This window comes from Tamandua tetradactyla, chromosome 7 (genome assembly GCF_023851605.1).
Source record: "Tamandua tetradactyla isolate mTamTet1 chromosome 7, mTamTet1.pri, whole genome shotgun sequence".
In the NCBI taxonomy this organism is placed as follows: domain Eukaryota; kingdom Metazoa; phylum Chordata; class Mammalia; order Pilosa; family Myrmecophagidae; genus Tamandua; species Tamandua tetradactyla.
This window is the reverse complement of record NC_135333.1, coordinates 113,053,411-113,081,058: the sequence shown is the minus strand read 5'-3', so window position 1 is coordinate 113,081,058 and position 27,648 is coordinate 113,053,411. Positions and strand designations below refer to the sequence as shown.

Here is a 27,648-nt window from a genome sequence, read left to right as displayed (position 1 = left end):
AGTGAAAGGAAGAGTCACACATCTCCCACTTTAAATTAAAAGCTAGAAATGATTAAGCTTAGTGAAGAAGGCATGTCGAAAGACAAGATAGACTTTTGCTAGGCCTCTTGCAGCCAATCAGTTAGACAAGCTGTGAATTCAAAGAAAAAGTTCTTGAAGGAAATTAAAGTGCTACTCCAGTGAATACATGAGTGCTAAGAAAGCAAAAGCAGCCTTATTGTTGATATGGATAAAGTTTTAGTGGTCTGGATAGAAGATGGAATCAGCCACAACATTCCCTCCAGTCAAAGCCAATCCAGAGCAAGGCTCTAACTCTCTTCAATTCTATGAAAGTTGAGAGAGGTAAGGAAGCCACAAAAGAAAAGTGTGAAGCTAGCAGAGGTTGGTCCATGAGGTTTAAGGAAAGAAGCCATCTCTATAACATAAAAGTGCAAAGGGAAGCAGCAGGTGCTGATGGAGAAGCTGCAGCAAGTTGATTTACTAATATAACTGAACAATAGATTTTCAATGTAGACAAAACCTTTTACTGGAAGATGACATCTAGGACTTTCATAGCCAGAAAGGAGAATTTACTGCCTGGCTTCAAAGGACAGACTGAATCTGTTGTGAGGGACTAATACAGCTGGTAACTTTAAGTTGAAACCAAAGCTCATTTTATCATTCTGAGAATCCTAGTGCCCTGCCTATGCTCTATCAATGGAACACCAAAGCCTGGATGATAGCACATCTGTTTACATTACCTTTTATTGAATATTTTAAGCCCAGTATTGAGATCTACTGCTCAGGAAGAAAGAGTCCTTTCAAAATATGACTGCTCAATGACAATGTACCTGGTCACCCAAGAGCTCTAGAGATGTACAAGATTAATGTTGCTTTCATGCCTGCTAACACAACATCCATTCTGTAGCCAGGGGGAAAAAAAAAGAACCAGAACTATTTAGTTGATCCTTACCACAATTAGAACCAACAATTCATTTTTTTAAATGTGTCTTCCTTCATATAACTATCTATACATACACATACACACATAGAAGTAGATATGAGATATGTATATCATAGGGAATTCTGTTCACAACTTTTTTTTTTTTTGGTACCTGGGCTTGGAATCTTCCCCTGGCACCAACAATTCATTAATCCAATAATACTTCTTTAGTGTCTATTATGTGCCAGGCACTGGATAGCTTAGAACTTAGAGACTGATATCAGAAGACCTATAGTTATTATCTGTCCGTCGTGTTGTAAAGTGGATTCCTGCATGGGATGGTAGAAAGTTGTATTTAAATTGCAAAGCTTTTCTTCCCCAATCAGTGAAACTCTTTCTTTTTTCAATGAAATTTTATATAAAACAGCAATATATCATTGATAACAAAGCATTTCTGCTCTGGTTTAAACAGAAATTAAGGCCTAGAGTCCACTATACTCATCTTAAGAACCCTGAAGATATTGCTGCACAATATCAGAATGGTTCTAAACTAGCACACAAAATAATAACTGGGTCTCTTTCAACCCCAGAATCAGTGGACATCTCTTACAACAAAGTATCTGAAGCTGTTTATTAATAAAGTTCACTTAAAATGTACATGCAAAAGTACATGAAAGTGGTTATGGATCTAATTGCAATGTTGGTATAATACCTATAAAGATGAAGATAATATATACTGACAAGCACTTTGTAAACATTATCTTTAATCCTCACAACAACGTAATTAGGCAGGTACTGGCAGCTTCATTTTACAAGTAAGGCAAGAAAGCAAGATTCTACAAGTTTATATCAATTTCCCAAGGTCACACACCAGAAGCAGCCTTTCTCCAAAGCCCATATGTTTTCCTGTGTACAGTGATGCCTCTGACAATGACTAACATCAAGCACTTGCCTACTCCAAAGAAGCTCCAAAAACAGGAAGAAGACATTTAATGATAACACAAGAAATGATAGCTTGCATGGATCATGCATTTACTAGTTGGGCAACACAAAGCTGGCTTCACTGGTCAAAAAAAGGATGACACCTAAGCTGGATTAAACCATAAGACTTTAAGCAATATCAAGCTCCAAATCAGAAGCTGTGAGACCACCTAGATTTCTGTATGGTTGAGAGGTCTGGATATAGGCATTACAAAACTCTCATTAGCTTGTATAGCTTTTGCTTTTTACTTCCTGAATTAATTGCTAATGGACAGCAGGGCAAATTCATTGCGTGATTATTACTAGAAGGTATCCTACTAACCAAATTCAGAAGCACTGCTCACACTTCTATAAGATTTTACAGGAGAAGGGAAGATAGGTCATCCAAGTAGCCACTATGAGGCTCAGAGAATGTTACTGAAAGGAGAGAGGTATATACATTAGGGAGGAATGAAGTACAGCTTCAATCATGGAAATAATTACATTGCCTTTTTTCATAGGGATGCTGTAAGAAGTAGATGAGAGAAAATCTCTCAAATGTTCTGTAAAGTTTTATATAATTATAAATATAAAAATACACAGTAGTTTGTCTATGAACAGCTAGGAAATCATAGCAGTAAACAATTCAGTGTGGCTAGCCATGATTAAAAACAAGGTGGAGCTTTCCTGAACAAGATTTTAGACTTTCTAGGTATCTTAGGAGACTGAGCTGACAGACTGACAAACTCTGTGAACAGGTACTGAGGGAACAAATTAATATAACTTCTTATTTGCATAGTGCTTGAACATTTACAGAACTTTTTCATATCCTTACCTCATCTCATTAGTTATGAGGCTAAAGGAACAAATATTGCTGGATCAACCTCACAAAAAAAAAGATATTCGGGGGGCAGTGCGACGGTGGCTCAGCGGCAGATTTTTCACCTGCCATGCTAGAGACCTGGGTTCAATTTCCGGCGCCTACTCATGCAAAAAAAAAAAGATATTCGGATTAAAAAGGTTAACTAACTTGACTTGGTATCAAACAGCTCATGACATGGGAATAAATTCTTAAACGTTCCCCATTTTCTAAGGAGGCAGAATTACTTTCCTGTTAAGACTAGCCTTGCTCCTTATACTGAGCAGAGCAAGGGTAGGAAGGGAAAGTAGAAAACTCTTTAAATGACAATGATGATAAAAAGGCCAGGAAGGAAAACTCTGGGAATACAACTGAAGTTGGAAAGGGTGACCCAGGAGAGGGCAGTCAGTGGGGTTGGAAGATTTGGGGACAGAAAGAAAATAAGGGAGAAAAAGACAAGGAGATGGAAAACTAACATATGGAGTGGTTAAAAAGAACTTTAATGAAGTATAGTGGTATAATGTCCAATGTATCCTGCTAATCTCTTCAGGAATCCTCCATAAAGATCTGCATTACTCATTAAAGCTTTGTATATTTTGTTACTGTTGTTGCTTTTCTGTTTTGATTTACAGCACCTTAAGACAAAAGCAGGGTGTTTACAAAATCCCAGTTATATCTGAGTTCTTTGCAAGTTGGCAGGGTATTGGCTGGGACTCGGTTCTACCTTTTCTCTTCATGCTTTTCTAGAATAATCACATTGCCTCTAAGCACTGTGAAGATGGCGTAGGACATGCAGTGGCCTTTTCAAAGCACCCATATACACTGTCAGCAATGTTTGTATGAGACTTCATTTTCAAATATAAAGGACAGCAGTATGCATCTCAATACTGCTGATAAACTTTTCACAACTACTATCCGACTGGAATCTCACAACTACCTTCTGACAGGCCCAGAGAGGTTAAGTGACTTGCTCAGGATCACAAAGATAGTGAATAGCAGAGCCAGGACATGAAATCAGGATTTGCTTGTATTCATCCAATGTGCTTTTTCTATACAATCTGATGCTTCTTATTAGTAAAAGAACATGTTATATGAGACAAGCACAGTGGTAATAAGATGAGAAATATGTTTTTAATCATATTTGTAATAAAGTAACAAAACTTACTCTTAATCTTATACTTTTCCCTGAGACGGTCAAAATTCTCTCAATCATCTACTTAGGGAGGACTGGATTAGCAAAAGATCCTGTGGAAAAAATTAAAGCAGAAAATTGTTCATGATTGTTACTGGTGCCATAACTACTGTCCTTTGTTTCAATGGCAAATGAATTTGTCTAATTCTCAAAGCTGGCACAATTCATGCAACCTCAAGGACTATATAGTAATCCTAAACTGGTTGATACAATTGGAAACTGTGTGAAATTTAGGTTTGATGGTTATGAGTCCCTTCTGTTCCAAATGTTTAGGCTTTTCATCGTTTGTTGAATAAAGTCTCAAATCCTTATATGAGCATGTGCTGGTTTGAAAGGAATTATGGACCCTAGAAAAACCATGGTTTAATTCTAACCCAATTTGTGGAGGCAGTCGTTTCTTTTAAATCCTATTCAGTACTGCATGCTTGAAACTTGATCAGATTATCTATACAGAGCTGTGACATGCCCAATTATGGGTATTAACATTTGATTAGGGGGAAGTTGTGACTCTACCCATTCCAGCTGGGCCTTGATTAATGTAATCCTTTAAAAGAGGAAGCATTTTGGTAAAACCTTGAGAGCCATGAGGGAGCCAAGAGAACCACGAGAGCCACACAGCCAGAGACCTTTGGAGATAGAGAAGGAAAACACTCCCAGGGGAGCTTCATGAAACAAGAAGTCTGGAGAGAGAGCTAGCAGACATCACCATGTTCACCATGTGTCATTCCAGTTGAGAGAGAAACCCTGAATTTTACTGGTCTTCTGGAACCAAGGAATCTTTCCTAAAATGCCTTAGATTGGACATTTCTATAGCCTTGCTTTAAATGGGACATTTTCATCAGTCTTAGAACTGAAAATTTGCAACTTAATCAATTTCCCTTTTAAATTTTAGCTTTTTTTTTTTTTTTTTTTTTTTTAACATGGGCAGGCACCGGGAACCGAATCCGGGACCTCTGGCATGGCAGGCAAGCATTCTTGCCTGCTGAGCCACCGTGGCCCGCCCTTAAATTTTAGCTTTTACCAAAATGCTTCCTCTTTTAAAGGATTACAGTAAAGTAATCAAGGCCCACCTGGAATGGGTAGAGTCACAACTCCCCCCTAATCAAATGTTAATACCCATAATTGGGCACGTCACAGCTCTGTGTAGATAATCTGATCAAGTTTCAAGCATGCAGTACTGAATAGGGTTTAAAATTCTGTTTCTGGTAGCTAGCAAACTAAAACAGAGCACTTAGGGCTTTTTCCAACCTATTAATAATAATTCTCTTTTTGAACCTTATACTTCATAAAACCATTCCTCATTCCTATTGTACTTTTTTACTCTGACATCTTTGGTTGTGCTATTCCTTTTGCCTAGAATGCTATTTTACCTATCCCTGCTTGCGAGAACTGTTCCTATTCCCTCTAGTCACTCACCCCACAGTATTTTATACTGCTTCTAAATAACTACTTTGTAGTTTTATGCATATGTTTCATTTTCTCTACCTGATTATAAGCTCCTTAAGAGCAAGGGGCATGCTTATTATCTTCGTATCTCCTTGCATTATGCTTTGCCCACAAACAGGAACATGGTAGGCTATTAGATAATTGCTGTGACATAAATGAAAAAAGTATTCAGTTATTGACTAAATAAGATAACAGCCATTTCAGGAAGCAAACGGACTTATAATACCTCTTAAATAATATATTTGGAAGTTTCTGAGGTGTTCAATATTCAAGAGAACCAAGGCTCAAATCAACTATATAACTAATTTCCTTTAATCACCTTTCCACATACCCATAGTCTAAGACCTCCACAACAAAAATTCAGTGATTTGGGAGTGTAACACTGGCTGGCAACAAAATGGATCCTCCCCCCACTTCAGGCTAAAGTTGCCATGTCTTCAGTGAAGACCATTTTCACTGAAATTTTGACACTGAAATTAGACAATTTTTATAGTCTAGCCTAACAGACAAATTTACTACTGATATTAATGGGTAATGATAGGTTGAGGCATTCTATAAAAACTGACTTAAAAAAATGAATATTCAGGATAGAGGTTACCTTTGGAAAAAGGTAGTGATTAGGAAAGGGGGAGAGATTTCTGGATTGCTGGGAACATTCAATTTTTAAAAAACTCTGGGTGCTGGTAACATAGGTGTATTCACAGAAAATTTATTAAGCTATACAGTCATATTTCTCCATTTTTCTGTATGCATTTATACAGAAAAACTTCAATAAGACTTTCAAAAACTTTTAAAAGACTTTTAAAAACTTCAAAAGAAGTTTTTAAAAAATTAATACCGATAAAACAAATTCTCTAGAATAAAGAAAATATACCATTTAAAGCAAGATTTTAAAACCACTTAAGATCAGATATGTTCAAGGAGGAACCAATTTCAACTTTTAAAAATTGTTATCTAAACTCTGGGTATACTTTTCCTAGATTTCCTAGGGATCTGATAATGAACCAAATATCTGCCTCTCATTCTTGGAGCTTAAATTCTAAGAAAGATGGTTTACCAGCCAATTACAATGCAATGATACCATAGGATTCAAGAGAAGGTACTAGGTGTTCATGTGACCCAGAATTAGGAGAGGGTAGAGTGAGTGTGTCAGGAAGGTTTCCTATAAAAGTGATAGATAAGCCGAGAAGAAAAGGAGGTCTGTTCTATGAACATGTAAAACATATGAAGTCCTAGGGACAAGACACCCAGAAAATATGAATAAAAAATTAAAGTTAAGATTGTTGCTCTGCAATTTGACCCAGTCTGTCTCCAATCCCATGAGGGTTTCTTTTTTCTTTTTACTTTTTTTCAATTTGTGAAGCTTGCATGTGGTTTTATGAAGCATTCTAAATATTTTTTACAACTAGTCTGTAGAGGTCTTTTAATGAAGAGAAATTTTTCACAAAGAAATGAGGTAAGGCAAATATTACATTAAGAAAATTGAATTTCCTTCATTTAGAGGATTAAAAGAAAGCAGAAAAAAGGAAAACCCCACTTGGAATCATCTTTTAATTTATCTAAAATTTCAAATGCTTTTTTAACTTTAGGGCTTAGAAATAAAAAAGTTTAATTAGGATATATATAATAGGAAAATACTGGGTGAAGAAGGTAGAATCTTCGACAGTCTATAAACTAGATTACTAACTGTGCTAGTTTGCAAGCTGCTGGAATGCAATGTACCAGAACTGGGATGACCTTTTAAAAGGGGAATTTAATAAGTTACAAGTTTACAGTTCTAAGGAAGTGAAAGTGTCCAAATTAAGGCACCAACAAGAGGTTATCTTCACTCAAAAAAGAACAACTGATCTGGAGCACCTCTATCAGCTGGGAAGTCACATGGCTGGCATCTGGTGGCCCCTTGCTCCTGGGCTCCTTTGCTTCCAGTCTCTGTCTGGGTGGAGGTTCCTCACTTTGCTTCTCCAGGAACGGCTTTCAACTTTGGCTTCCCTTGGCTCTTTCCAGGTTCTGGCTTGCTTAATATCTCATGGTGATAACTGCTGGGTTCCAAGCATCTCCAAGCATCTATGTTTCTGTTCTTCCAAGTGTCAGCATCTGTGTTAGCTCTGCTCTGAAGTTTCTGTCAGCTTTGTCATTTCTAACTCTCCCCAAAATATTTCCTCTTTTAAAGGATCCCAGTAAATTAATCAAGACCCACCTGGAATGGGTGGAGTCACATTTCCATCTAAACAAAATGTCACACCCACAACTGGGCACGTCGTACCTCCATGGAGATAATGTAATCAAAAGTTTCCATACACGATTGATTTATTTATTTTTTAACAACTGGTTCGTCCTAAATTTTTATTTATATGAGTGTTTTTCTTCTTTTACTTATATTAAATCCCACTTAAGCCTTTCTAGAAGTTCCTCTGGGTTTCCAAATGGTCAGATAATCCCATCTTGGTACCAGAAGGAAACTCAAGGTATGATTCGACCCAAATATGACGATTTTCTTTTAACTAGGAAGTGGTTAAATTCCTAGTTTGAAGTTGGCCATGCTGTCAGTGTTTGAAAATCACTATTTGCCTTAATATGATTTTAATAATACTAAATAGCATCCTTAGTTTTAAAATCCCTAGCAGTTTTTTCCTTTAAGACTATTTTTAAAAATAAAAAAATTAAAAAGCAAAGAGAACAGTAAATTACTCATCAAAGTATTTGAAAATTATAGCCATTTAAGTAATTGTAAATGTCTCAGATCCAGGTTGGAGAGAAAATTCTTTGATTGGCTTCAGTGCTGCTTTACTGTCTTCCTTATTTTGTGATCTCTTTTTTTTTAAATTATTGTCATTTTTCCAGGTTATAAAAATAATGTATTTCATTACAGAAAATGTGGAAGAAAAAAATATTTTGACTTTAATAAAAATTTAATACAAATTAAAACCATGAGTTCAATGACATTATCATTGAAGTCTACACTTTTAAGTATGTTAACAAATTAAATCTAAATAAAAATGTGAAAACTGAAAAATAAAAAAAATAAGTCCAGGGAACAACTGTTAAATCATGCCATGTTCTTTCTTTTTCCTATACTTTAAAAAAAATAGGGATCATATTCAATATACATTTTTTTGTATTTTTTTATTAATTAAAAAAAAGAAAAGAAATTAACACAACATTTAGAAATCATTCCATTCTACATATGCACTCAGTAATTCTTAGTATCATCACATAGATGCATGATCATCATTTCCTAGTACATTTGCATCGATTTAGGAAAAGAACTGGCAAAACAGCAGAAAAAGATATAGAATGTCAATATAGAGAAGAAAATTAAAATAATAATAATAATAAAATATATATATATATAAAAAGAAAAAAAAACAAAAACAAAAGATACAAACAAACAAACAAAAAAACTATAGTTCAGGTGCAGCTTCATTCAGTGTTTTAACATAGTTACATTACAGCTAGGTATTATTGTGCTGTCCATTTTTGAGTTTTTGTATCTAGTCCTGTTGCATAGTCTGTATCCCTTCAGCTTCAATTATCCATTATCTTACCCTGTTTCTAACTCCTGCTGGTCTCTGTTACCAATGATATATTCCAAGTTGATTCTCGAATGTCGGTTCACATCAGTGGGACCATACAGTATTTGTCCTTTAGTTTTTGGCTAGACTCACTCAGCATAATGTTCTCTAGGTCCATCCATGTTATTACATGCTTCATAAGTTTAGTCTGTCTTAAAGCTGCATAATATTCAATCGTAGGTACACACCACAGTTCGCTTAGCCACTCGTCCGTCGACGGACACTTTGGCCGTCTCCATCTCTTTGCAACTGTAAACAATGCTGCTATAAACACTGGTGTGCAAATGTCCATCTGTGTCTTTGCCCTTAAGTCCTTTGAGTAGATACCTAGCAGTGCTATTGCTGGGTCGTAATCCATTCTGCCATTCTATGTCTTTTGATTGGGGAATTCAGTCCATTAACTTTTAGTGTTATTACTGTTTGGATAATATTTTCCTCTACCATTTTGGCTTTTGTATTATATATATCATATCTGATTTTCCTTCTTTCTACACTTTACTCCATACCTCTCTCTTCTGTCTTTTCGTATCTGACTCTAGTGCTCCCTTTAGTATTTCTTGCAGAGCTGGTCTCTTGGTCACAAATTCTCTCAGTGACTTTTTGTCTATAAATGTTTTAATTTCTCCTTCATTTTTGAAGGACAATTTTGCTGGATATAGGAGTCTTGGTTGGCAGTTTTTCTCTTTTAGTAATTTAAATATATCATCCCACTGTCTTCTAGCTTCCATGGTTTCTGCTGAGAAATCTACACATAGTCTTATTGGGTTTCCCTTGTATGTGACAGATTGTTTTTCTCTTGCTGCTTTCAAGATCCTCTCTTTCTCTTTGACCTCTGACATTCTAACTAGTAAGTGTCTTGGAGAACACCTATTTGGGTCTATTCTCTTTGGGGTGCGCTGCACTTCTTGGATCTGTAATTTTAGGTCTTTCATAAGAGTTGGGAAATTTTCAGTGATAATTTCTTCCATTAGTTTTTCTCCTCCTTTTCCCTTCTCTTCTCCTTCTGGGACACCCACAACATGTATATTTGTGCGTTTCATATTGTCATTCAGTTCCCTGATCCCCTGCTCAAGTTTTTCCATTCTTTTCCCTATAGTTTCTGTTTCTTTTTGGGATTCAGATGTGCCATCCTCCAGTTCACTAATTGTAGCTTCTGTCTCTTTAAATCTACCATTGTAGGTATCCATTGTTTTTTCCATCTTTTCTACTTTGTCCTTCACTCCCATAAGTTCTGTGATTTGTTTTTTCAGATTTTCTATTTCTTCTTTTTGTTCAGCCCATGTCTTCTTCATGTCCTCACTCAATTTATTGATTTGGTTTTTGAAGAGGTTTTCCATTTCTGTTCGTATATTCAGCATTAGTTGTCTCAGCTCCTGTATCTCATTTGAACTATTGGTTTGTTCCTTTGACTGGGCCATATCTTCAATTTTCCGAGCGTGATCCATTATTTTCTGCTGGTGTCTGGGCATTTGATCAGATTTCCCTGGGTGTGGGACCCGGCTGGTTGAAAGGTTTTTCTGTGAAATTTCTGGGCTCTGTTTTTCTTTTCCTGCCCAGTAGGTGGCGCTCATGGCGCTCATCTGTCTGCGGGTCCCACCAGTAAAAGATGCTATGGCTCCTTTAACTTGCTAATCCGAATCTCGCAGTCGGCCCGGGAAACCGCGCGTGGAGTTGGGGTTGCCGGCCACCGCGGCTAGGGGGAGTACCGGTCCAAATTGCCCAGCTGGCCTGAGACGCCAAACGTGGCGGGAGGGCCCTGCTATCCAACGTTCCCAGTTGGACCGGGAAGCCACGTGTGTGGAAGGGACCCCGGTCGCCAGCCGCCCCGGCCCGGGAAAGAGCGCGCCCCTCGGGTATCTCACCGCAGCGGATTCTCCCTGCCCGTTCAGCCGTTCCAGAATGGGGTACGCTGTCTTTTTGGTCTCTGTCGTGGCTCCGGGAGCTGTTTCGTATTGTTTCTGTTTCTTCAGTTGCTGTTCTGGAGGAGGAACTAAGACCCGCGCGTCTTACTAAGCCGCCATCTTCTCCGGAAGTCTCAATATACATTTTAAATCATCTTCATTAGAGTTGAATTATTTATGAAATATTTCAGGTATATAAAAGCATACAAATAGTAATAGAACCCTACAGATACAACTGAAATTCCCATTACTCTTTCCCATACAATTTCTCTCTACATTCCTCAAAGACAATCACTATCCTGAATTAGGTGTTTCTCATTCTTTTGCATGTTTTTATATTATTACTACATAAATAATATATCCATATACAACATAAAGGACTTTGCATATTTTGAAACTCTGTATCAATGCAAAATATTGATTATATCCTACACTTGCATTTTTTACTCCACAGTATGTTTAACATTTATTCCTGTTGACAGATTTTCTTCTAATTTATGCATTCTCACTGCTTCATAGTAGTAATTCACTGTTTGACTCAACTATAATTTATCCATTCTCCTACTGATGGACCACTTTCCAACAACTGCGTGCTATTATTAACAATGCTACCATAAACATTCTTATCCAGGTCTCCTTGTGCATTACAAAAGAGTTTTCTAGGGTATAAGCATCTTCAAGTTCTATACTTGATTCTAAGGATTTTCCCTTGAATCTTAAACATTTTAAATAATGAAACTGAATAGTTCTTGCATGCAATTATACAGGGGTATCTCCTCTGAAGTTTCCCTGTCTCTACTCTGGGCCAGGGTATAATAAATAAGATACAAACGATTAAGCAAATGTGGAACACTAAAGAGACCCAACTATATACAATGGCACAAAAATGATTAAACAGCAGTCACCGTTTAATCGTGTTCTCAATTTAATGTGCTATAAAGAAAGTGTGCTATCCTTAACTACTGCACATCACGAGAACCCTCCTCAGGCTACACTGGCAGGGGAGATAAGGCACAAAGGAAAGGAAGGCACTTTCTTGTTTTTTTTTTTGGCATGGGCAGGCTCCAGGAATCGAACCTGGGTCTCTGGCATGGCAGGTGAGAATTCTGCCACCAAGCCACCACTGGGGAAGGCATATTTTGAGGTAACAGAGAAGTGGTGGCATAAATTTAGCAAAAGCATACTGGTGAAAACAAATCTCCTTAGCAAACAGTTGAAGACTCTTAATTAAAATTCAAACTCTGAATGCCCAAGAGTTACTTCCGGAGGACTTCTTTTGTTGCTCAGATGTGGCCTCACTCTCTCTAAGCCCGACTCTGTAAGTGAAATCATTGCCCTCCCCCCTACGTGGGACATGACATCCAGGGGTGAAAGTCTCCCTGACAGCATGGGAGATAACTCCCAGGGATTGAGTTCGGCCCTGGCACCGTGGGATTAACAATTCTATCCTGACCAAAAGGGGGAAAAGAAGCATAACTAATAAAGTATCAGTGGCTGAGAGAGTTCAGAGTCGAGAGGCTACTCGAGGTCACTCTTACCCAAGCTACCGTTAGACACTGCTACCTAGCATAATTTGCCAAACCCCAAACAAAACCATTCCAGCCAATCCTAAACACCTAGGACAATATATAAGATTCTACAAAGCTTCCACACACTAGGGTAACTTTCCAGAAACTTACAACCTCGAGATGCGTCTCTGGAACAGTTAAGTCCTAGAGGGCCCAGCCTCTCCAGAACATTAGCCAGTTCCATCTCCCTACCCTATATTATTGACAGTCCCTTCCAACATGAAAAAGTTAGAATGTGAACAGCCCAAATACTCCAAGTGTGGGATAGAAAGATCAAAGTTGATGGTGGAGCTATACAGAGAAGGTAGGGTTTAACAAACAAATATGATTGTGAATCCTTAAATTGATATTTATTTTAATCTCTAGTATCTTAGAGCGCTAGAAGTAAAAACCTAAAACTGTGGAATTATAACCCATACCAAACTCTGAAATCTGTTCTACAAATAAGTGTTGTGTGGGGCTTTGAAATTTATTGCTTTTTTGTATATGTGTTATTTTTCACAAAAAAGAAGAAGAAAAGTTGATTGTGATGATAAAAAAATATTTATTCCTTCTAGCCTCTTACATATTCCCAGAAGGAAAAATCTGAGATGATGGTATGGAAGCCCAAGACAAACACTGGTATCTGTCCTGTAATTACTTGTTGAAGAGTGCTTTGAAAACTACTGCTGTTTTCTTTTTTTTTGCTTTGTATTATGTTTTTTATATACAATAAAAAAAGTAAAAAACAAAAATAATAAAGAAAAATTCAAACTTTGAATAGTTAGAGACTAAGAAACTGATTTTTTAAATGGCCATTCCAGTGCAAAGCCATGTAGAAGAGAGAAAAGGTCAGGAAATAACACAGAACATCAAAAATGATGAAAAAAAAGGGAATTAGTTAGACCCTACCTTTAAAGTATGCATAACTGTTACATGTGTATATGTATATATGTGCATGCATAACTGTTACATGTGTATATGTGTATACGTGTTTGTATACACTTAAGGGTGTAGAGTAGATATGTAGTTATTTGTAAAGTCTCTAGGGGATTCTGATTTGCTGCTTCCCTGGGGAAACCCCCTTCTTTCAGCATTCCCTCCCAGAGCCTTGGAAAATCTCTACAGAGATGACTGATGCAACATGTAACATAGCGCTTTACAAAATACTTCCACACATGTTACTACATTTGATTCTCAAAATAACCTGGAGAAGGCAGTTGTTATTACTCTCTCTTTACAGATAATATAAAGCTCAGAGGGATAAAGCAATTTGCCCAAGGTCACAGTGAAGGGTGGAGAGGAGGGTTGTGAAAGCACTTGAGGAAACAGAGAATAATGAATATAGGTCAAGGAAGGCAGACCTCCTACAGGTAAGCTAAGAACTCTACAATGTGTGTTGGACAAAAAAAGTTGGTGCAAGAGTTGGGGTGGAGGAAACCTCTAGGCTTCAAATATATCTACAATCACTTTCTTTAAAAAAAAAAAACTAAAGTAAATATATTATTCTCTACACTTTTCTATATGCTTAAAATATTTTATAATAAAAAATGAAAGATTTCTGTGGGCAAAGTTAAGATGCCACCACATGGAGGTTCAGATGCCAGGGAAGAAAAATTGCAGTGCTATGATTTCAGGGAGTAGACAGTTCCTGAGGCCTAGGCAGAAAAGATTTTACTTATCTAATGATCAGAAAAGGTGAAATATACAATTATGTCTAGCGCTGTGGTTAGACAGAAGGCTACACCAGCAAGGGAGGACAGAGTTATGCAAACCCTAGAGCTATAGATGGAGGGACTTAGAGCGGAACTAGGGAGGCCCAAAGGAACTCACGATATTCTACACTGATCAAGCTGATTTAAGTAACCTGGGACCACAGATCTAGGACTAACTTGTCATGTAAATTGTCTTTCCCCCACTTAGCAGAAAAACTGTGCTTTTTTAAACAACTGAACGTGACCAAGCACAGTGATTATCATGGAAATGAGGCATTGCAGTTCTGAAAAAGAGCAAAGATTAGGAAAGCAGGGATTTATCTTTAGGGATAAAGAATTCTTTATTTTACAAAGAGAGGCTATGGTAAATTACTTGAGCAAGTAAAAAACTTGGTCTAAGATGGACTATATGGTTTGTGAATATACCTCAATAAAATTGTATTAAAAAAAAAACCTGGTTAAGCTTAGGAGTCTTGGATTGCGGGGCCACATTTCCTTGTAATCTCTCTGAGAAAATGTTTTTTTAAAACATTTTTTAAAAAACATTTCTGTTCTTATCTGTCCTGATGCTTTTACTTATTTCCCTGATCCTTCCATATAAACACTGCTGGGAGGGGAGCAGGGATTAGGGGCGAGGTGGGGGGGGGATGCATCTTGCTGAAGGTGCATAACTGAGCCAAGAATAGAATTCTAGCATCCTGTCTCTCGGCTCACTTCTGGACCATGCTACCTCAGGAAGGAACATTTGAAAATAGTAATTCTCTCCCACCTTGCAACCAAGCTGTGCACAAGCACATGATCAATGAATGAAGTTGGCTAAGTGACTCAGCACTGGGCTGGCTCTCCTGTGAGTCAGGCCCAGAATTCTGAGTGGTTGGTAGCACAATCTGTTTAAATAAGACTTTAAAACCAAGGTCCTTACCACCTGAGATCATTTAAGGATTTCAGGGATTTTGTTTTGTTTTCTTTTCTTTTAACAAGGTTCAGGATGTCACCTTTTTAGTGCCTTAGACATGAACCAGCTTCAGCAATTATATCATCTATAATTTTCATGAGTATTGCTTTCTTCATTCACTATAGGCTACTCCAGATCTTAGAGCCCAGAACCCACTTAAAGTAGATCTAGACAAAAGCACAGACAGGACAGTCAACAGCAGCTAGACCACTAGAATAAACTAACCATTTAGGATCACATCTGTATCTTCTTCCCTTTAACAAGAAAAAGACCTCAAAGTAAGGCCTTCTTTTATTATTCTGCAGGATAACAATTATACATACAGCTTTGGGAACATATTGGTAAACTACCCCAATCTGACTGTTAATAGTCATCAGTTTAGACTACCTGCTCCCAGCAGGGAAGAAGCTAGTTTGTGAGCAATGACCCCTGTGACAGATGGCATTGCACAGACTGAACAGGGTCAGCCAAAAATATTCCTTCCCACTACGGAAGGGAGCCTGGGTGTTTAAAAGAAGGAGTCAAAGGAAAAAAGCAATGAAATTCACCAAGTGCATCTAAAACTTGCCCTCAGTATATCAACAGTCTTTTGAATGACAAATGAATAAAAATCCTTGATGAAGGGCCTCAGGACCCTGGACACAGCAAGCTACCATTAGCCAGGTTTTGGAACAAATTATCTTAAGCGTGATTGAAATCTAATGAAGCTCCCAGAGCCATTAAAGTGACCCTGAACATTATAAGACAATCTGAGAATCAACCCAAATTTCCAAGGAGATTGACTATTCTTGAAATAATGCAAACAGTTCAAAGAACATTGTAAAATGTCATTCCTGAAATGGACTTTAAAAGGCAGGAAAAAATTATTACCCATCAGTCTTGTTTTGGCTTGATTACCTGCACCAGGAGGGAGAGTAAAGGAAGCAAAAGTGCAAGAAACTGGAACAAAAACAAGACGAAAAAAGTGCCACTTATCACTTGCCAGTGCCCAACAGTCTGCAATGAGCCTTCATAGACAGCCTCCAACAATCCTATACAAAGGAAGCATTTTTTTGTTTGTTTTTTATTTTTCCCATTCTAAAATGAAACAGAACAAGGCATAGCAAGCTTAAGAAACCTGGCTGGTCAAAACTAGTAAATGGGAGACAAGATTCAAGCCTGCAATTTTCTCAGGCACCCCTTCCTCCCCCACAGTAGAACTGCACAGGCTTTGAGAGAGAAGGAGAAGGACAATAACAGCATCAGGAAGAAAACCTTGATGTTCTCCTTGACTACAGATTCTCTTGGCTCTATTGATTAAGTCACATCTCTCTTCTCTGTCCCCTTCACCCTAGTCATTCCAGGTGCCTTAACTCAAACCTTGTTTAAGCTTCTCATCCTTATCTCTTAATCCTCTCCCAAGATTATACCCTCTTTAGGGGATGTCCTGTATATTCCAAGCTCATCAACATCACTCAGTTTCTGAAAACTTTCCAGCCCCCAAAAGTCTCCCTGAATTGGAAGGTAACAAAATATTACCACTCCAATTACATAGGTAGGTCCTCTAATCATTCTCACTTGCTTAAAAACAAACCAACCAACCCATGCTGCAGAATTCACTTGCAAAACATAAAAGTGTTAAACTACTAGGGCTGAGGACACCCTAAGTTCATCTAGCCCAACAGCTCTAAACCAGGGGTGATTTTGCTCCCCAAGGAACATTCCACAATGTCTGGGGACATTTGTGAATTCCACAGCAGGGGGAAAGATGCTACTAGCATCTACAGGTAAGGCCAGGAATGCTGTATAACCACCTTACCTTGCATAAAACATCTCCTACAACAAACAATGATCCAACCAAAATGTCAACGTCTCCTACTACAAAGAATTATCCAACTAAAATGTCAACAGCAGAAAGATCCTGATAGCTTGACCACTCACATGATGCTTGTACTCCCTTTGTAAATTATTCACTGAGACAGCCAGTCTCTGTTAGAATATCTGTAATGGACCAGAATTGTAACCTCTAGAGGCAACCCATGTCATCTGTTAACAAACCATTTCCTCAAATTCTGTCAGAATTTTCCTCTATAAGTTTTCACCCATCAGTCCTAATGCTAGTTCTTGCAGTCAAATAACAGTCAAATTCCTTTTCCACATGGCAGTTCTTCAAAATCAGAAGATAACTGCCACACCTTACATTATCAACATACTAAATAGACATATATGCAAGTGTTTATGCATGCTTTTATGTTATCTATGTTTAAAAGTCCTGTAATCAAATTCTCAAGAGCAGGAAACAGGTCTATATTGTGTTGTCCAGCTTGTCAATAAAATTATCATTCAGACTAGAACTTAATAATATAAAACTAATACTGTATAATATACAACTAGATTAATAAAGAACACAAAAAATGTGAATACCTGCCAACCTGCTCTAATTCCTGGATAAGAAAGGCACTCTTTATTTCCAGGGAGAAGTGCCATCACTAGCTCATACAAACACAGGCCAGTTGATAACCAACACTCAACCCTTCTTTCCACTTGAAAATGGAATCCGTGCTAGTAACAATCCCCTTTACCTTTCAGAAGGAAAGTAACCCACACTTTGGCACATCTCCTGAGAAGCTGCTAATTCCTGTCTATCTGCTTAGCTGGGCTACAAAAACTGCTAAAAAATCTCTGACACTCTATGTAGACCAAATTATTAATGACATCAGCAACCTAAGAAACTGGCTCTGCAGAGACAAGGGGCTTTGTAAGCATTAAGTCTCAACTTGAAAGGCAAGTCTATAAATGACAATGATTCACTTGCAAAAAAAGTTTGAAAACTGCTTGTTTAATTCTGGTTAAACAGCTACAGTTTAATAACTACAATTTAAAAATTATTCTTAAAAAAAGTTCACCAAGTTGATCTTTACTACTGCTCCACAAGTCATTCATCTGCTAATATGCTGTTTCCATTTCTACCTCTATATCTTCTGCCTAGAGTAGCCTTCTTTTGTTTCCCAATTAAACCCTACACTGCCTTTAAAATCTGTGCCAGGCAGTCTCTCACAACTTTTATCTAGTCTTTTTATTAACGCCATACTATGATGACCTCTCCTGTACACCAACTTTCACTTACTTGCCTATATTCTGTCTAAGAATCAGTCTCCAAAGGCTTTATTTAGTTATGCAAACATTCAACAATTATTAATCAATCAACTATTTATTGAGTGCCTATAATGTACTTTGCACTCTAGGTTCTATAGGAGGTAGAAAACAATCATCCTCTTCAGTTCCTGCCCTTGAAATGCCAAGACAAACTTCCGTAAAACAATTATTACAAACTAGAAAGCATATAATTACTATACTATGGTGACAGATCATAAATACTACAGAAGTTTAGAAAAAAAAAGAAGATCTTTCAGTTCTCTTTTCATGGAGTAAACATGAGAAACAAAAGAAAAAAAAATATATATATATATTCATTCATTCCCTAGATATTTTCTGAGGTTTCTATGTATAAGGCATTGTAATTTACCTTATATTCATATTGCACTTTTAAATTTTATATTGATTACCTCATTTCATTTTTAACAACAATATCAGGTAGGTAGAACAAGTTATAATCATCAACTCAGTTCTCTAAATAAGGAGACCTACAGGCAGAAAGACATTTGTCCAAAGTACACATGTTAACAGTGAAATCCATACTAGAACAAGTCACTGGACCCTTAGATTCCCAAGTTTCTAATCCTCGCTCCAAAGCCCCAAATACCCTTCTATATCCTCTTATCTCCCCACTCCTTCAGACATACATATGACCATGCTACTTCCCTCCCTAATGTTGTCTTAGAGGCAATAGTAAAAGTTTAAGACTACTAATTAAATAAAAGCGCTGAGTTATTTAAATATCTACTCCAGATCCTTAAAAGGAAATCTGTTAATCACATGCTTTTGCTTATATTTTTCATGAATGCGAAAACTCAAGCGCATAGTCGAAGCACCTCTAAGTAAAAAAGTTTATCAAGGAAGTACCTGCAGAGTGAGGAGTGGAGGCTGAAAGAAAAAACAGAGTAAAACTTTGTCTTAAATATTAAATCTCTTTAGCTATGAACCTTCCTGTCTGTTTGATTCAACCTTGTATCTCTAGAGACTAGCAAATGTCTGGCATGTGGTAGATACTCATTAAATGTTTGCTTAATGAATGAATGAATCTGTTCCTGCTGTAATACGCATATCATGAGCTCCTTAAGGGCAAAGGCAGTTCATGTCTTCTGTGCCCCTGCTTCAAAATAAGCAGTCAACATAAAGTGTCAATGGCTGCGAGATTCCAAACAGAGCCAAGAGGTTATCTTGCAGGTTATCCTTTTTTTTTTCTTTTTTTATTAATTAACGGAAAAAAAGAAATTAACCCAACATTTAGAAATCATACCATTCTACATATGCAATCAGTAATTCTTAACATCATCACATAGATGCATGATCATCGTTTCTTAGTACATTTGCATTGGTTTAGAAGAACTAGCAACACAACAGAAAAAGATATAGAATGTTAATATAGAGAAAAGAAATAAAAGTAATAATAATAGTAAAAAAAAATAAAAAAAAAACCTATAGCTCAGATGCAGCTTCATTCAGTGTTTTAACATGATTACTTTACAATTAGGTATTATTGTGCTGTCCATTTTTGAGTTTTTGTATCTAGTCCTGTTGCACATGCACAGTCTGTATCCCTTCAGCTCCAATTACCCATTATCTTACCCTGTTTCTAACTCCTGCTAGACTCTGTTACCAATGACATATTCCAAGTTTATTCTCGAATGTCCGTTAACATCAGTGGGACCATACAGTATTTGTCCTTTAGTTTTTGGCTAGACTCACTCAGCATAATGTTCTCTAGGTCCATCCATGTTATTACATGCTTCATAAGTTTATCCTGTCTTAAAGCTGCATAATATTCCATCGTATGTATATACCACAGTTTGTTTAGCCACTCGTCTGTTGATGGACATTTTGGCTGTTTCCATCTCTTTGCAATTGTAAATAACGCTGCTATAAACATTGGTGTGCAAATGTCCGTTTGCGTCTTTGCCCTTAAGTCCTTTGAGTAGATACCCAGCAATGGTATTGCTGGGTCGTATGGCAATTCTATATTCAGCTTTTTGAGGAACCGCCAAACTGCCTTCCACAGTGGTTGCACCCTTTGACATTCCCACCAACAGTGGATAAGTGTGCCTCTTTCTCCGCATCCTCTCCAGCACTTGTCATTTTCTGTTTTGTTGATAATGGCCATTCTGGTGGGTGTGAGATGATATCTCATTGTGGTTTTGATTTGCATTTCTCTAATGGCCAGGGACATTGAGCATCTCTTCATGTGCCTTTTGGCCATTTGTATTTCCTCTTCTGATAGGTGTCTGTTCAAGTCTTTTTCCCATTTTGTAATTGGGTTGGCTGTCTTTTTGTTGTTGTTGAGTTGAACAATCTCTTTATAAATTCTGGATACTAGACCTTTATCTGATATGTCATTTCCAAATATTGTCTCCCATTGTGTAGGCTGTCTTTCTACTTTCTTGATGAAGTTCTTTGATGCACAAAAGTGTTTAATTTTGAGGAGCTCCCATTTATTTATTTCCTTCTTCAGTGTTCTTGCTTTAGGTTTAAGGTCCATAAAACCGCCTCCAGTTGTAAGATTCATAAGATATCTCCCTACATTTTCCTCTAACTGTTTTATGGTCTTAGACCTAATGTTTAGATCTTTGATCCATTTTGAGTTAACTTTTGTATAGGGTGTGAGAGATGGGTCTTCTTTCATTCTTTTGCATATGGATATCCAGTTCTCTAGGCACCATTTATTGAAGAGACTGTTCTGTCCCAGGTGAATTGGCTTGACTGCCTTATCAAAGATCAAATGTCCATAGATGAGAGGGTCTATATCTGAGCACTCTGTTCAATTCCATTGGTCGATATATCTATCTTTATGCCAATACCATGCTGTTTTAACCACTGTGGCTTCATAATATGCCTTAAAGTCAGGCAGCACGAGACCTCCAGCTTCGTTGTTTTTCCTCAAGATGTTTTTAGCAATTTGGGGCACCCTGCCCTTCCAGATAAATTTGCTTATTGGTTTTTCTATTTCTGAAAAATAAGTTGTTGGGATTTTGATTGGTATTGCATTGAATCTGTAAATCAATTTAGGTAGGATTGACATCTTAAGTATATTTAGTCTTCCAATCCAGGAACACAGTATGCCCTTCCATCTATTTAGGTCTTCTGTGATTTCTTTTAACAGTTTTTTGTAGTTTTCTTTATATAGGTTTTTTGTCTCTTTAGTTAAATTTATCCTAGGTATTTTATTCTTTTAGTTGCAACTGTAAATGGAATTCGTTTCTTGATTTCCCCCTCAGCTTGTTCATTGCTAGTGTATAGAAACACTACCGATTTTTGAATGTTGATCTTGTAACCTGCTACTTTCCTGTACTCATTTATTAGCTCTAGTAGTTTTGTTGTGGATTTTTCCGGGTTTTCGACATATAGTATCATATTGTCTACAAACAGTGATAGTTTTACTTCTTCCTTTCCAATTTTGATGCCTTGTATTTCTTTTTCTTGTCTAATTGCTCTGGCTAGAACTTGGAGGTTATTCTTATGCATCAAGTAGATATCATCTTGTTATTCAAGATGTAATGGAGAGGCTGGAGGGAACTGCCTGAAAATGTAGAGCTGTGTTCCAGTAGCCATGTTTCTTGAGGATGATTGAATAATGATACAGCTGTCACACTGTTACTGTGTGATTGTGAAAACCTTGTGTCTGATGCTCCTTTTATCTACCTTGTCAACAAAGGAGTAGAACATATGGAATAAAAACAAATAATAGGGGGAACAAATGCTAAAATAAATTTAGTTTGAAATGCTAGTGATCAATGAAAGCAAGGGGTAAGGGGTATGGTAGGTATAATCTTTTTTTTTTTCTTTCCTGTGTTCGTTTTATTTCTTTTTCTTTCTTTTTCTGAATTAATGCAAATGTTCTAAGAAATGATGAATATGCAACTAAGTGATGATATTGTGAATTAGTGATTATATATGTTGATGTTTTATTTGGTTTCTTAATTTTTTAATTAATAAATTAAAAAAACAAAAAAGATCACATGACCAGTTACAGAAATAAAAAATAAATAAAATAATAAGCAGTCAACAATGTACTGAATTATTCAGTTGGCAGATAGGGGAGCTCTATGTGGAAAGGTTGTACTGCATAAGCTCATTATCATCGCTCCAAACACAAAGAACCAGAAGACAACCTAGCGTAATCTTAAATGTGGGCTCATAACACTGCTGTATTACCAAAATCTTATCATCCCTATTAGATGGCAAACTCTCTGAAGACTTAGACAAGATCTTCTCTTGTATTCCCTACTCAAGAAATTTAATGCTGTGTACAAGGCAATCACTTGATAAACTGAATTTTATATACATAAGTAATTAACTTTTTAAACTTATCAACTGTTTTATATCCCCATTCTCCTAAAAAAAAAAGATTGAAATCTACTACTAAGATCTAAAATGTAAAACACAAAACTATAAAACTCTTAGAAGATAGTATTAGGAGAAAATCTAGATTTTAGATTTGGTGATGAGTTTTTAGATACCACACTAAAAGCATGATCAGTGAAAGAAAAAATTTATAAGTTGGACTTTATTAAAATTAAAAACTGCTCTGGGAAAGACACTATTAAGAGAATGAAAAACAAGCCACAGGCTGGAAGAAATTATTTGTAAAACATACATCTGATATAGAACTTTTTTCCTAAAATATACAAAGAACTCTTAAAACTCAAAAATAAAAAAAAACCTAATTTAAAAACAGGCAAAAGATCTGAACAGAAGATAAACAGAAGGCAAATAAGCTTATGAAAAGATCCTCAACATCACACACTGTTAGGGAACTATAAATTAAAACAATAAAAAAATATGATTACACACCTATTAAAATTGCCAAAATCCAAAACAATGACAAAACCAAATACTGATGAGGATGTGGAGCAATAGGAACTCTCATTCACTGCTGGTGGGAATGCTAAATACTACAGCCACTTTGGAAGACAGTGTGGCAGTTCTTACAAAGCTAAAAATAGACTTACCATACGATACAGCAATTGCACTCCTAAGTATTTAGCGAAATGCACTGAAAACTTAATGCATATACACAAACCCGCACATGAATATTTCCAGCAGCATTATTCATAACTGCCAAAAACTGGAACCAGGCAAGATGTCCTTCAAAAGGTAAGTGGTCAAATTGTTAGATTCATACAATGGAATTTTTATACAGTGATAAAATAAACTATCAAGTCATGAAAAGACATGGATGAACTTAAATGGATATTGCTTGTTGAAAGAAGCCAGTCTGAAAAGCTACATACTATAGGAGTCCAACAATATGACATTCTGGGAAAGGCAATACTATAGAGACACTGAAAAGATCAGTCGTTGCCATGGCTTGGGGTGGGGGTGGGGGTAGGCTAGGATGGGATGGGAAGAGGAATGAATAGGTGGAGAACAGGGGAATTTTAGGGCAGTGAAACTATTCTGTACAATACTGTGATGATAGATATATTACATTATGCATTTGTCAAAACTCACAGAACCATACAACAAAAAGAATGAGCCTTAATGTAAATTATGAACTTTAGTTAATAATAACATAGTATCAGTTCATCAAATGTAACAAATGCACCACACTAATGTAAAATATTAATAGGGGAAACTGTTCATTCAATATTGCTGGGTGGGAGCATTTTCATTGTTTCCATGGAGATGTAACCCACCCAATTGTGGGTGGTAACTTTTGATTAGATGATTTCCATGGAGGTGTGTCTCCCATTGAAGGCGGAGTTGCTTATAGGAATCCTTTAAAAGAGGAAACATTTTGGAGAGTGTCCCTTTTGTAGAGCCATGAGAAAGCCAGCAGATGCCGCCACGTTTGCCATCTGCCCCTCCACTTGAGAAAGAAACCCAGAACTTCATTGGCCTTCTTGAACCAAGGTATCTTTCCCTGGATGCCTTACATTGGATATTTCTATAGACATTCTCTCAGCCTTAGAACTGTAAACTAGCAATTTATTAAATTTCCCCTTTTAAAAGCCATTCTGTTTCTGGTATATTGCATTCGGCAGCTAGCAAACTAGAATACCAAATAATGTTTTTCAATCATTTCTTTTGTATATCCTTCTTCATTGTATTTCTTTACAAATTAATATATGAGCATCTAAATTTTTCAAATAATTTATGGTCATATAAAGAAAAAGTTTGGAAATTCCTCAAAATATTAAACATTCAACAACCATATGACCCAGTAATGTCACTTCTAGGTGCACATCCCAAATCACTGAAAGCAGGGACTCAAACAGACACTTGTACACCAAAGTTCACAGCAGCATTTTTCACAATAGCCAAAAGATGGATGCAACCCAAATGTCCATCAGCAGATGAAAAGACAAACAAAATGTTGTATATACACACAATGGAACACTACTCAGCCATAAAAGGGAATGGAATCCTGATGCGTGGGACAACATGGATGAACCCTGAAGAAATCATGCTGACTGAAATAAGTCAGACACAAAGGGACAGATATTGTATGATTCCTCTTATTTGAAATAGTTAGAAGATGCAAATTCATAGTGACAGAAAATAGACTATAGATTGACGGCTAGGGAATGGGGAGTTAATGAATAATAGGTGCAGGATTTTTCTTTGAGGGTGATGGAAAGTTCTGATAGTAGATGGTGCTGATAGTGGCACAATATTTTGTAAATGTGTTAATTCCACTGAATCATATGGGAGTGGTTAAGATGGCAAAGTTAATGTTTCATATATATTAAAAAGAAAGATAAAGAGACAATAACTAAATGCAATACATGATCCTGGAGTGGATCTAATAATAGTGAAGGAAATGCACAAAAGAACATTTTTAAGACAGATGAAAAATTGGAATCTAGACTGCAAGCTTTATATCAATGCTAAATTTCTTGAACTTGGTAACTGTACTTAGGTTACATAAACAAATATTCTAATTCTTAGGAAAAGAACATGGAAGTATTAAGTGTTCTAGGAGCATGATGTATACAATCTACCCTCAAATATTTAATAAATAGAGAAATGAATATAGTTAGAGAGACAGACAAATGGACAGATGGATCAGTGAGTGGATGGATAGATGGTTGCATAAATAGAATGATATAGCAAATGTAGCAAAATGTTAAAGCATCCAATTATCTGGGTGGGAGTATGCTGGAGTTCTCTGTATGGATTTTGTATTATTTTTGCAGCTGTCCTACAAGTTTGAAATAATTTCAAATTAAAGTCTACTTTAAAAAGACGCTATGATTATGAATAAAGCAGGTGTGAACATTAAAAAATATGCTATTAACAATCTGGCAATTTTAAATGAAAATACTGGGTCAAAGAGGAAGTCTCAAGGGAAATAAAAATTCAACATACAAAATTTGTGAGATACAGCAACTTCAGTGCCCAAAGGGTAATTTATAGCATTAAACACTTACAATAGAAAAGAAATGTCTGAAATCAATAATCTAAGATTACACCTTAGGAAAAAAAAATTAGAGAAAGAGTAAATTAACTGAAAGTAAGCAGGAGGAAGGAAACAATAAAGAGCACAGAATTCAATTAAATTGAAAGCAGTAAAACAATAGTGAAATATCAATAAAATAAAAATTTGCTTCCTTGAAAAGATCAATAAAACTAATAAACCTCTTGGGCGGGCCACAGTGGCTTAGCAGGCAGAATTCTCGCCTGTCATGCCTCAGACCCGGATTTGATTCCCAGTGCCTGCCCATGCAAAAACAAAAAACAAAAAAACTAATAACCTCTAGCCAGACAAAGGAGGAAAAAAAGAATGAATACACAAATTATCAACATTAGGGAAGAAAGACAGGATATCACAAAGACCCAGAGGCATTAAAACGATAATAAGAGAATATGAATAAATCTATGCATATAAACTCAACAATTTAGATGAAATGGACCTATTCCTTGAAAGCCACAAAGTACCAAAACTCACCAAGAAATAGAAAAATTGAATCGTGCTATATTTATTAGAGAAATCTAATTTGTAGTTAACACATTCATACAAAGAAAACTCCAGGCTCAGACGATTTCACTAGAGAATTCTACCAAATACTTAAAGAAGAAATTCTACATAATCTCTTCCAGAAAATAAAAAACGGAAGACTTTCTAACTTATTTTATAAGGCCAGTATTGTTTTGATACCTAAACCAGAAAAACAGTAAAAATGAAACAAAACTGCAGAATATCTTCCATGAACAAAGATGGAAAAGTCCTCAACAAAATATTAGTATATCAAATCCAGCAATATAAAGGAATTATAGTCACAACAAAAGGTGTTTATTCTAGGAATGCAGACTGGTTCAATACCTGACAGTCAACCAATGTATCCCATTACACTAACAGACTGAAGAATAAAAATCACATGATCATTATCAGTTAACTTATAGAATGCATGTGACAGAATTCAATATTAATTCCTAATAAAATTATCAGCAAAAGAGGAATAAAAGAGAACTTCATCTAATATTTGAAATCTATAAAAGCTAGCAGCTAACATCATACTTAATGGTGAAAGACTGAATGCTTTTAAGATCAGGAAGATGGTATGGATGCCTACTTTTACCACTCCTATTCAATATTGTGATGGCAGTATAAAAAGGAAAAAATAAATAAATAAAGGGCACATAAAATGAAAAGGAAGAAATAAAACTGTCCCTTCTAGCAGATGGCAAAACTGTCTAAGTAGAAAATCCCAAGAAATCTATAATAAAACCCTTAGGATTAACAAGTGAGTTTAATAAAGCTATAGGATATAAGTTTGAAACACAAAAATCCATCATATTTCTGTATCTAGTCCTGTTGCACAGTCTGTATCCCTTCAGCTCCAATTATCCATTATCTTACCCTGTTTCTAACTCCTGCTGGTCTCTGTTACCAATGACATATTCCAAGTTTATTCTCGAATGTCGGTTCACATCAGTGGGACCATACAGTATTTGTCCTTTAGTTTTTGGCTAGACTCACTCAGCATAATGTTCTCTAGGTCCATCCATGTTATTACTGCTTCATAAGTTTATTCTGTCTTAAAGCTGCATAATATTCCATCGTATGTATATACCACAGTTTGTTTAGCCACTCGTCTGTTGATGGACATTTTGTCTGTTTCCATCTCTTTGCAATTGTAAATAACGCTGCTATAAACATTGGTGTGCAAATGTCCGTTTGTGTCTTTGCCCTTAAGTCCTTTGAGTAGATACCTAGCAATGGTATTGCTGGGTCGTATGGCCATCAAATTTCTAAATACTATCAGTGAACATTAGACATTGAAATTTAAAATTTATATATCCTTTTAAATAGCTCAAAAATGCTTAGGTATAAATCTAACAAAACATGCGCAGGATGTATTTACTGAAAGCTATAAATTGTTGATGAAATAAATCAAATATGACTAAGTAATGAACCGAGATATCATTCATGGATTGGACAATCCAATACAGTTAAGATGTCAATTCTTCCTAAAATTC

At 36.4% G+C, this 27,648-nt stretch overlaps 1 protein-coding gene across 6 annotated transcripts in view; it reads right to left on the bottom strand.

The window, feature by feature from the left end:
• The window catches only part of SCN8A (sodium voltage-gated channel alpha subunit 8), a 187,130-nt gene that overhangs the window by 143,575 nt on the left and 15,907 nt on the right, over positions 1–27,648 (bottom strand). For 4 of the 6 annotated variants that reach the window (XR_013155653.1, XM_077110723.1, XM_077110727.1 and 1 more), the window contains exon 1: positions 3,907–4,003. The exons of the other annotated variants lie outside the window; for them this stretch is intronic. The gene's annotated coding sequence lies outside the window, so the exon portion shown is untranslated. Of the gene's footprint in view, positions 1–3,906; positions 4,004–27,648 lie in introns of those variants that run through there. 6 annotated transcript variants of the gene reach the window in all.